Raw genomic sequence first — 12,828 nt, forward strand, 5'->3', positions numbered from 1 at the left:
AACTCGTCAATTAGATCATTAGATTCACTCTCCTGCAGGACCAGATTAACCCCCCTGGCGGTATTCCCGAGTCTGGCTCGGGGTGAGATTTTAGTACCAAAAGCGGTAACCCCGAGCCAGACTCGGGATCGCATCACTGGATCCTGGAAGATGCGACTCACCTTGTCTCCGAGATCCCGCGATGTTCTCACGCTGTGTTCGGCGGCCAGATCTTCCGCCCGATGCACTGTGTGCTCTGTGTGCCCTGGCTTCCGTTCCCTGCAAGCGTAGCGACGCAGGGGGTGGAACCGGCAGCAAATTCAAATAATATATAACACAAACACACTGATACATTGTAATCCTATTGGATTACATTACTAAATAAAATAAAATAAAATAAAATTGACCTCAGATTGCCCCCAGTGCTTTGTCCAGTGCCCCTGCCTGCAGTTTTACTGTACTTTCTGTCTGGAAACTGCAGAGCGACCATGGCATCTAAAAAGCGCGCTTCAACCTCAAAAGCGACATATGACCTGCTGGAAAACAGCGACAGCGAGACAGAATCGCTTGCAGAAGTGAGTGATAGCGAATCATGGGGAAGTTCGTCATCAGGCACGGAAAGCGATTTTAGCGATGATCCTGCGACTGTGCCCAGCGATGTGCAGACTTGGTGCTCGATTGATTGCGGTACGGAGCACACAGCACCCCCAAGATTCCCGTTTACCGGAGCGCCTGGTATCAAAGTGGAGGTTGAAGATGACAGCCCCTTGGGATACCTCCAACTCTTTTTGACTGATGAGGTCATAGAAAGGATTGTTACGGAGACAAACCGATACCAGGAGCAACAAGCTGCTATACCTCAGAGGTTTTCAAGGAGCAGAAAATGGGAACCAGTGACCAAGGAGGGCATCTGGAAGTTTCTGGGCCTAATTATTCTCCAGGGAGTGGTGGGGAAACCCCTGCAGAAATGATACTGGACAACCAACAAAATATTAGCCACTCCTTTTTTTGGCACCATCATGTCGGAATACAAATTTTCTCTCATAATGAAATATCTGCATTTTCAAAATAATGAAGAATTTGATGAGACTTCTCATCCAGCTCCAAAACTGAAAAAAATTTGGGACCTATATCAAATTATTCAGAAAAATTTCCAGCAGACCTATGTACCAGACAGAGACGTCAGTATCGACGAAAGTCTTATGGCCTACAAAGGAAGACTTAGCTGGATACAGTACATGGCATCTAAGAGAGCGCGATTCGGCATAAAATCATTCATGCTCTGTGAAGCCAGCACTGGTTATATATGGAATTCGGTCCTTTACACCGGGAAAGGGACCAAATTCAACGACAGATTCAGTCAATATGGAATGGCAACCGCTTCTGTTCTCACTTTGATTGAGCCATTGCTGAATCAGGGGTACTGTGTAACCACAGATAATTTTTATACTTCTCCAGAACTCTAATGCCCCGTACACACGGTCGGATTTTCCGATGGAAAATGTCCGATCGGAGCGTGTTGTCGGAAATTCCGACCGTGTGTGGGCTCCATCGGACATTTTCCATCGGATTTTCCGGCACACAAAGTTGGAGAGCAGGAGATAAAATTTTCCGACAACAAAATCCGATCGCGTCAGTTCCGACCGTGTGTGGCCTGTTCCGACGCACAAAGTGCCACGCATGCTCAGAAGAAATTCCGGCACGGAACAGCTTGTTCTGGTAAACTTAGCGTTCGCAATGGATACAGCACTTTCGTCACGCTGCAATGTCAAAAATGGTTTAATACAGCGCACTCTCTTCTTCTTTATAATGTGACAAGAATTAAGTAGTTTTGCTGCTCATATTCACACACACTTCTCACAAAGTTTTATTTTTGTTTTTTTATTGGGATTCCCTGAATATATTGTTATTAGTTGTCACATCTGACAGAATGTTTTTTTTTTTTTATTTAATTTTTTTTGGGGATTTTAAGCCTTTTTTTTTAGATTTAATGTTTGTATTTTTTCCAAGGCTGATCTTTGTTCAATGTTATTTTTATTTTTACTCCAGAATATTTTTGTGTGTGTTTTGTGTGTCAAGTTACCCCAACACCATTGATATCTTTTATTATTTAATCTCAAGGAGATTGTTTGTTGTTGGTGTCCCTTGTTAATTTCACATTGTATATTTGAAATTTACCTGAATCCTCACAAAAAAACTGTCCTTTTTGAAGTAAAACACATAGGAGAGTATAATTCAAAACAAAAATCCTTTATTAAGGGATCAGAACCAAACAAAGAGGAAGGCAACACTGGATCAACAGGAGAAATTAGCGAAGCCTGGGGCCCCCACGGCAGACATCAATTCTTGAACATCAAAATTGGTGGCCTGGGGAGTCCATATGTAAGGGAGGGCAGTCTGGTCCAGAAGTCGCAGAGATCTGGAAAGCAGCAGATTACATCTGTGTCCCCAGGCTGTGGTACCACAAGAGGCTGCATTTTTTGGCTGACCAGACTGGATCCAGGGTCCTCACTTTCTGGTCTTCCTTCCACGCTTCCTTCCGGGCTGTGGCTGTGCTGTTGGAGATGTGGCAGGAGGAGGAGTAGGACCTGGAGGAGGAGGAGGACTGGGAGGACCTGGAGGAGAAGGAGGAGGAGGAGGAGGACCTGCAGGAGGAGGAGGAGGACCATCGCAAAGGTGTGTCTGAGCTGTAATTTGGCCCCTCATACCTTTGTTAAGAACCTCCAATATGAGCGACTCACACATGGCTTGTTGGCCCTCCTCCATCATTTTATAGGCAATGGTGGCAGCAATGTCCTCCTCCACGGTGTGTGGTGCTCCCAGGACCTCTGTAGCCCTCCAAAAGAGTCCTCTGGCAGCCTCCTCTAGGGCACTCCTCCTCCTGCCACTTTCTCTTTCCGGGGGGTGGAGGGACCTGCAGATCAGCCAGCCGGCTCGGCCCGGCCACCTCCTGGCTGAGACTTCCCTGTGTATGAAAAAGGGACATTGTTTTAGTTGTTGCATCATCAATCACAATCATAAATTAGTACTCCCAACTAACATCTAGTTAACATCATTGATTGGACAAGCAGAAATATTTAGAGGAATGCTATACCTGGCTCAATCTGGGCTCCTCCACATGTTGCCTGGAAGGTCCAGATTGGGCGTCAGAAGCCTCAGCCGGGGGGGAAGGAAGCGTGGAAGGAAGACTGGAGAGTGCTGGCCTGGGTTCAGTCTGGCCTGCCAGAAAATGCAGCCTGTCATAGTACCACATCCTGGGGACATAGATGTCATCTGCTGCTCCGGATCTCTGTGAATCCAGGACTATCTTGTGCTCCCTTACATATGTGCTCCTCAGGCTACCAATTAAGATCTTCAAAAATGTGATGTCTGCCGTGGGGATCACCTGCTTCACAATTTCACACAATTGCTCCAGTGCTGCCTTCCTCTTTGCTTGATTCTTGTAATGGGGGTGTTTAATCTCCCACAGACATGGCAGCTCCCTTAACATATCTATGAATACTGACATGAAGTCATTGTCTTTCACTAGCATATCCATGTTCACTGCAAGACACAACACAAGCCAAAGCCTAATGTCAGACAAAACTCTCCTAATCTTGTTACAATATAGGCCTCAATGTAGAAGCAGTATAGGCACAAGTTTGTCTCTTACCTTCGTTCTTACGATCGGCGCGTCCAATGCTCCTTCCTCTGCTCACAGATCGTACGTAATACGCACGTGTGTTACGCTTTATATACACTGCGCATGCGTATAACTCCGCCCGCCCCTGGCGTTCTTTCTATTCTATTCCCCGCCCCTTTTCATTCGGCGCAGTGGGGGAAGAGCACATGGCGGAGTCACAGCAGGTGCGTGATAATTACAGGAACGAGGAGGAGGAGGAGGAAAGCCCGGATGCGGACACGTCCCGATCCAGAAGGAGACGTTTTAAGGCCACAAATATGTCCTTTGGGGAGATGTTGTAGATGGTGGACATCCTGAAAAGGGCCAACATTGACAGAAAATATGGGCCTTACCCCAACCCCAATATCAGAAAGGCCAAGATCATGGCGAAAGTGGTCAAAAGTCTTCACAGGAATTTCGGGGTACGACGATCGAAAGATCAGCTCAGGAAGCGGTGGTCGGACCTGAAATTAAGAGAGCCAGAGCAGTACAGAAAGATCCGGAGAGTGCTGCAAAAAAGTAAGTAGTTGTGCTGTGTTCCTATTCTTTTTGTCTTTTTTACGTTCGTGCTGCTCCATATGCTTTTCTTAATTGTACAGTTTAAAAGGGCAACTTTAATGTTCATGGGCCCATTATTCGTTCGTATCAAACATTTTTCTTTCGGCCTCTAAAACACCATTGTTTAGGCCATATGCATTTTGCCACATTTTTTAGGGCCTACTTGGATGCCAAATATTTGTTTGTGTAGATGGGTTTGTTACTAGAATGAAATGCAAACTAGATTCTGTGTAAGGAGAGGACACTGAGCAGCTGTTTTCACATCTGGACACTGGAGCACTAGTGTGGGACACAAGAACACCATTTTTATTAGGGGGGCCACACAGGTGCTCCAGTGTATACTATAGGGGGGTCTCCATCTGTGAAGCTTGTACTAAACAGGTAAAGTATTGCAGCTTGACAAAGGACAATAAAAAAAATACATCTTGGAACTCGGCTAAAATAGACAATTGTACCCCACTTCCAAGCAATGTTTCCTATTTATAGTTCTGCAAATATCTGTGTGCTAATTATACCATTTTTGTTTTACATAGGGGAGAAAAGACTCGGAGGACACCCCTCATCCGAGGAGACCACAGACCCCCCACCTATGGAAGAAGGTGAAATACCCTCAACCCAAGAAGAGCAGGAGGAGGAAGAAGATGTGGTGGAAATTGGCACCACAACAGGTGAGTGTCTGCGACCACAGGTTCAGGTAAGAAATGGATGCTGGCAGATTTTTGATACCTGTTTTTGTTTGGTTTCTCTCTTTTTAGGTGATCGTGATGTGAGGGATCGAGATCCTTTCACATCTGAAAGTGCCCAGATCCTGATCGGGGAGATCATGGGGTGTAATGTCGAATTGCAAAACATCCAGAAAAAAATAAATGATGTGATTCAAAAAAATAATTACATCATTGATGTTTTGGGGCGAATTTAAAACCCCACAAAATCACTTTTTTTATTGTGGTCCAATGTTTTAAATCTTTTTGCAATGTTTTGAAAAGCCAAATTTGGAGGATGCACACAGTGTGCCAACATGTGCTATCTGCCATCACGGGAGATCAATGGACGCGTTTTGGGGGTGCAACCCCTTCCTCAATTATAAAGTAGCGGTGAGGAAGGGCTTGCTCCCCCAAAACACGTCCCTTGATCCCCCGTGATGGCAGCTAGCACATGTTGACATTCCTAAATTGGTGTGCATCTTCCAAATTTGGCTTTTCCAAGGGTGATTTCCCCCCATCTGAACGCAATATCAAACGCAGTTCCTAAATACTGATGTCTGATATTGCCTTCAGGTTTTACCTAATGTGAACTTTGTGAGTTCAAGTTTTTTGTCTTTCTTGTTGGTTTTACATAGGCCTGTTTTATCGTAAATGGACATTTCTATTTTTGATAATGCCACCAGAAAAATTGTTATACAACAAACATGTTGGTTTGTTTTAAAAACCTTTGGTAAATGCACATGTGATTGTGCAGGTATAAAAAAGTTGGTCAATCAAGAATGTGTGGATTATTGTCTCAACACTACAACTCTTTTGGGGTGATGTAATTGCTGTTTTCAGTGAAAATAGGGGTTATTTCCTAAGGGCAAATCCACTTTGCACTACAAGCGCAGGTTCAGTGCAGTTGCAAGTGCACTTGTAGTGAAATGTGTTTTTGCATTTAGTAAATAACAGCCAACAGTGCTTTGTATAAGGTTACACAATTTTCTGCACTCAACACATATCTGTCAGGGTCAGCTAAAACAAACACAAGCAGTAAATGTTCACAAAGAATTTCTTTTTGTTTTTTATTATAAAAAGGCTTCACATATTTGCTGGCATATTGATGGCCCCCCTACCCGCAAAGAACTCCAGGTAGCGTAACCGGACATCACGGGCACTCAGGGAGGGCAAGCCAGGACGGCCGATTTCAAGCGCCGTCAGTGTGGTTTCATGTATCATTCCGGCCTCAGGCCCAACTGAGCCAGCATAGTTGGCCGAATGTTTCCTTAAAAAGTTATGGAGAACACAGCACGCAAGTATAATATGGTTCCGTTTATACTCCGCCATATGGATGGGTGTCAGAAATAGGCGGAACCAGCTGGCCAGGATTCCAAATGTGTTCTCCACCACTCTTCGGGCTCTGGCCAGCCGGTAATTAAAAACCCTCTGTTCCGGGGTGAAGGTCCTCATTGGGAATGGCCGCATCAGGTGGTCCCCCAGCGCAAACGCTTCATCAGCAACGAACACGAATGGGAGTCCTTCCACATTGTCCTCTGGAGCTGGCAAGTCCAAGCTGCCATTCTGGAGACGCCTGTAAAACTCCGTCTGGGCGATGACTCCACCATCGGACATCCGGCCATTCTTCCCCACGTCCACATACAGGAAGTCGTAATTAGCCGACACTACCGCCAACATCACTATACTATTGAACCCCTTATAGTTGAAATAGTATGACCTCGAGTTGGGTGGTGGGACGATGTGGACGTGTTTCCCATCAATTGCCCCTCCGCAGTTAGGAAAGTCCCACCGCTGGGCAAAGTGGGAGGCCACAGTCTGCCATTCCTGTGGCATGGAAGGAAACTGTTGAGGAAAAAACAATAAACATTACTATTTTTGATCAGAAACATGACAAGCAGATTAGACACAAACATTATGGGTCAACCTCCAGATAGCATTTATTAAGGGGAATTTAACAACGCCAAAGTATAAGGTACACCTATCATATTCCCCCTCCCCCCCCTCTCATGGGCCATTTCTAACATTATGGGGTGTGTGGAAATCTTGGACAGGTAACCCTCTTCACTTCATTGAGAGATGAATGCCTAAATAATGGGTATTACTTGGAACAGCCCCTCCTTAGTTACACTATTGGCAGCCCACTGGACAGGTAAGAAGTGTCATAATACAAAGATAGAAATACACACTGTACACATTTGAGGACATTTGGACATTCTGCTATTACCTATAAAGATAATAATAGGATCCAAAAATTTTAAACAGTACCATTTGAAAGTATACAGGCAGGCCCTTGCACTACATGCTTTGGGGAATTCATCCACAAATCTGAGCAGAAAAGAGATGGGTATAGTGTATATGGGTTTGGCAAAGTCAGCAGATAGATGATTGAGGATAGAGAATTGGGATCAGCTGACTTAGCAGTTGGGGGAGGGAGAGTTACTAAAAATTATCTGGGGACACCACCAAAAAAAAGCCTCTGCCACTCTGCCTGAATTTAAAGCAAAAATAACATTTCAAAACATTTTAGGGGGTGTTTGGGGTAAAGCACTACTATGGAGCAGAAAAAATACATTGTTAATTGACTACATGAGGTGAATATAGGGCCAGGAGACACCATGGTGGGGAGGTTATTGAAGAGCAAATATGTATGAAGGACCTAAAATAATAATTACATAAAAATCCTGCATGCATGAGGACAAAGGGGACATTCACAGCATATTCCAATCATGGTAATTAGGGAATGAGGAAAGAAATACAATATATTAGCAAACATTCAATACAATAAAATGTGATATAAAAGGATAAAAATCTTACCTTCATATACTCCTTCTGCAGGACCTGGATGATGGCAGAACAGGTCTCTGGGATAATGATCCCCAGAGCCTGGGGGGAGATGCCTGTCGAGAACTTCAAGTCCTGCAGACTTCTCCCTGTTGCCAAGTACCGCAGGCTAGCGACCAACCTCTGCAGGTATCCTGCCTGCTAATATAAGGGGTCAGCGAAGCCAACAGACGGTGAAACACGGGGTCCGTCATCCTGAGAAAGTTCCTGAAATCATCAGGATTATTCTCACGGATCTCACGGAGCAAAGGCATATGAGAGAACTGGTCACGCTGGAGCAACCAATTCTTGGTCCATGAACTCCTCCCCACCCTGTTCATGGATTGGACTTGTGTCAAGGTCTGGACCCCAACACCAAGCCCCCGCACAGCACGAACTCTACGAGGAGTACGCATACGCAACATGGCTAGAAAACGGTCGGCTGCTCAGAACGAAGTAACAGAACGCACTGAAGAACAGCAAGGCCTGTGAAGAGCGACCTGAAAAACAGTAACGAACGAACAAGAATACAATGACTAATTAAAGTCACGCGGAACTTGCTGCACGCACTGAAGAGCAGATACAAACCCACAAGCACAAACTGAACGGCAGAAAACCATCTGAAAGCCACGAGTCTGAAAAAGCGCGAATCGTCTCTCACCAAACTTTTACTAACACGAGATTAGCAAAAGGAGACCAAAGGGTGCTGCGCTTGGTTCTGAACCGCCCTTTTCTCGTCGTACGTGGTGTACGTGACCGCGTGGTTGGCGATCGGAAATTCCGACAACTTTGTGCGACCGTGTGTACGCAAAACAAGTTTGAGCCAACATCCGTCGGAAAAAATCCTAGGATTTTGTTGTCGGAATGTCCGAACAAAGTCCGACCGTGTGTACGGGGCATATGAGTTCCTTCTACAACACAAGACGGATGCATACGGGACTGTTAGAGCTAACCGGCGTGACATGCCGCCAACCTTTGCCAATAAAAACTCAAGGCAGGAGAAAGAGTTGCCTGGCAAAAAGGCAAAATGATGGCACTAAGATGGCGAGATAAAAAAAGATGTGTGCCTAATGAGTACCATTCACAACACCTCTACTCTCATGGTACATACAAAAGGTGGAAAAGACGTTATGAAACCTCAAGTCGTAATGGACTACAACCACACCATGGGAGGTGTTGACAGAGCTGACCAGGCCATGACTTTTTATCCTGCTATGAGAAAGCAACAAAAAAAATATTACAAAAAAATCTTCACGCTTTCATTCTTCTAAAAAAAAAGAGTGACAGGCCTGTGATTCATGCAGACTTCGTTTGGAAAGTTGCCAAACTCATATTTCTGAAGCACCAAACACCAACCACTGTAAATAGATCTGGACGTCGTGCTGCTGGCGTTGTGAACCCGGAACATCTGACAGGTCGACACTTTATGGACCACATTCCACCAACGGAAAAGAAGGCAGCACCCACAAGGAACGTGACGACACAGGAACGAAAGTCAGAAAAGAAACCCGGTTCTACTGTCCTGTCTGTGACGTCGGACTTTGTGCTGTACCCTGTTTTAAAATATTCCATACTTGAGACGTTTACTAAAGCAATATGACTACTAATATTGCACTCTTGTTTGGCCAAAAAAAATGTCAGTGTTTTTGATTTATATTATTTACTAAAATGTATTGAATAAAAAGTATTATTACTATTATATTATTATTTGTTATTATTTATAGTTATTTATTATATTATAATTTATGATTTTGTGTTTCAAACTTTATCATACCCAGGATGTCTACTAGACTCTTGTTTGGACAGATTTCAGTGAGTTATTCCTAAGAATTACAGGCCTACAATATAAAACGCCACATTTCCATGCAAAAATAATGGTACCGCTTTCAGCACCTAAAATCCAAAATAATCATACTGCCAGGGAGGTTAAAGTCTCCAATTGCCCTGAAATCCACTGCTGTGAGATTTTTTTCAACCTCCTCTTTCTTATTCGTTTTTTTAATATAAAGGCTTTTTAACAATTGTTTTCAAGCAAATAGATTTATGTCTTTAATTGTCTCAAATTTGTCTGTACTCATATTTGGCCAAAATGATAGCCCCAATGATAGTACCTGTTTCTCCTCTGATAACTCTGATGAAAGGTTGATAATATTTAGTCTCCCTTCTGTGTGGTCTTCACCACATATGGTTCTGTGCCTTTGTGTGTTTTGGGTGAATGATTCATATTCTTTTTTGCTGAAAAAGAAATTCCTTTTGTGTCTTAGGGATAGTTCCTATGTCTCTCACTTTTGTGTGTTGTATCATGAGACTAATGCCGCGTACACACGAGCGGACTTTCCGGCATACTTGGCCCGGCGGACCAGAGTCCGCCGGACAATCCGACCGTGTGTAGGCTCCGGCGGACGTTTCCGGCGGACTTTTTAGATTTGAAACATGTTTTAAATCTTTCCGTCGGACTCAGTTTCTGACGGAAAGCCCGCTCGTCTGTATGCTGGTCCAGCGGACCAGATACGACGCAAGGGCAGGGTATTGCATTTCGCGCTCGCTGCAATAGGAAAAACAAATTTTCCTATTGCGGCGAGCGCGGGGCATACCAGGCCCTTAGGTCTGGTATGGATTTTAAAGGGAACCCCCTACGCCGAAAAAACGGCGTGGGGTCCCCCTTAAAATCCATACCAGACCCCGATCCAAGCACGCAGCCCGGCCGGTCAGGAAAGGGGGTGGGGATGAGCGAGTGCCCCCCCGTCCTGAGCTGTAGCAGGCCGCATGCCCTCAACATGGGGGGTGGGTGCTTTGGGGGAGGGGGGCCCTGCAGGGCCCCCCCTCCCCCAAAGCACCTTGTCCCCATGTTGATAAGGACAAGGGCCTCTTCCCGACAACCCTGGCCGTTGGTTGTCAGGGTCTGCGGGCGGGGGGCTTATCGGAATCCGGGAGCCCCCTATAATAAGAGGGCCCCCAGATCCCGGCCCCCCACCCTATGTGAATGAGTATGGGGTACATGGTACCCCTACCCATTCACCTAGGGAAAAAGTGTCAATAATAAAAAACACTACACAGGTTTTTAAAATATCTTATTAAACAGCTCCGGGGGGGTTTTCCTCCGGCTTCAGGGGTCTTCCTCCAGCTTCGGGGGTCTTCTTCCGGCTTAGGGGGTCCCTCCGGTTCCTCTTCTCCCGGCGTCCGGTTGGTTCTTCTCCGCTCTCTCTGGCCTCTTCTCCCGGTGTTCCAGTTCTTCTGCCGGCTCCTCCGCTGTCTTCATGCCGCTCTTTTGCCAGCTGAGGTCCGGACTTCTGGGCTTCTTGTCTTCTTCCCTCTTCTCTTCTCCAGATGTTGACATGACGCTCTCTCCGGCTGGACTGCTCTCTCCGGCTGGACTGCTCTCTGAACGCTCCGTTGTGACTTATATAGGTGGAGACCCCGCCCCCTTATGACATCACAGTCCCTGGGCATGCTGGGACTGTGATGTTTTAGGGGGCGTGGTCACCAAGTGATGTTGACCACGCCCCCTAAAACATCACAGTCCCAGCATGCCCAGGGACTGTGACGTCATAAGGGGGCGGGGTCTCCGCCTATATAAGTCACAACGGAGCGCTCAGAGAGCAGTCCAGCCGGAGAGAGCGTTGTGTCAACATCTGGAGAAGAGGGAAGAAGACAAGAAGTCCGGACCTCCGCTGGCAAAAGAGCGGCATGAAGACAGCGGAGGAGCCGGCAGAAGAACTGGAACACCGGGAGAAGAGGCCAGAGAGAGCAGAGAAGAACCAACCAGACACCGGGAGAAGAGGAACCAGAGGGACCCCCGAAGCCGGAGTAAGACCCCTGAAGCCGGAGGAAGACCCCCCCGAAGCTGTTTAATAAATTATTTTAAAAACCTGTGTAGTGTGTTTTATTATTGACACTTTTCTCTAGGTGAATGGGTAGGGGTACCATGTACCACATACCAGTGGCGGCCCGTCCATAGGGGGCGCCCGGGCGCCACCCCCCCACCCTCCAGGCAGTCAAAAAAAATTGGAAAAAAAAAAAAAAAAATTGGAAAAAAAAAAAAAAAATTTAAATGGCCCTTTAAAAAAAAAAAAAAAAAATTGAAAAAAGTCCTTAAGTGCACTGTGTTAGGGGCACCGGGCACAGTGCACTATGGAAAGCGCCATGTCTATGCAATCACAAAACGCCGATCGGCATTCGCCCAGCGCCCATAGTGTATTACTATGGCACTGTGCTTTGAGTGACAGACTAGTTAGTAGTCTGTCACTTCCGGTTTTCCCTGTGTCAGAGCAGCGCGCCCGAGCGGAGGAGCGGAGGAGCGGACTCCTCCGCTGCCTTCAACTTCAAAGAGGCAAAGCAGAATGTTTCCACTGCTAAACCGAGACACAGCAACACCAGTGGAAATAATAGAAGCACTGACGATCACACAAGGCTGGTCTCCTTATTTCTACAGGATGGATGGATGGATGGATGGATGGGGAAGCTTCACATGGGCTGTGTGTTTCACAAGTGCCGATCGTCAGTGCTTCTATTATCTCCACTGGTGTTGCTGTGTCTCGGTTTGGCAGTGTCAGTGAAGGCTCTTGTTAAACACACATCCCATGTTGTGAATCATCCCCATCCATCCATCCTGTAGAAATTAGGAGACCAGCCTTGTGTGACTGAATGCATGGAGATAAGAACGAGATAAGACATCCTTCCCAGCCAGCATATGGAAGGAAGGAGGCAGAGGAGGTGTCAGGACAGTGTCACTAGCCATGGACTGCAGCCTGCAAGACAGAGCCTCATTAATATGTAAGTCCTCATCACTGATCTATGTGTGTGTGTCCATCCCACCAGTGTATATCTCTCTCTCCCACCCCCAGCGTATATCTCTCTCTCTCCCACCCCCAGCGTATATCTCTCTCTCTCCCACCCCCAGCGTATATCTCTCTCTCTCCCACCCCCAGTGTATATCTCTCTCTCCCACCCCCAGTGTATATCTCTCTCTCCCACCCCCAGTGTATATCTCTCTCTCTCCCACCCCCAGTGTATATCTCTCTCTCCCACCCCCAGTGTATATCTCTCTCTCCCACCCCCAGTGTATATCTCTCTCTCTCTCTCCCACCCCCAGTGTATATCTCTCTC

Source organism: Aquarana catesbeiana, linkage group LG02 (genome assembly GCF_042186555.1).
Source record: "Aquarana catesbeiana isolate 2022-GZ linkage group LG02, ASM4218655v1, whole genome shotgun sequence".
Taxonomy (NCBI): Eukaryota; Metazoa; Chordata; class Amphibia; order Anura; family Ranidae; genus Aquarana; species Aquarana catesbeiana.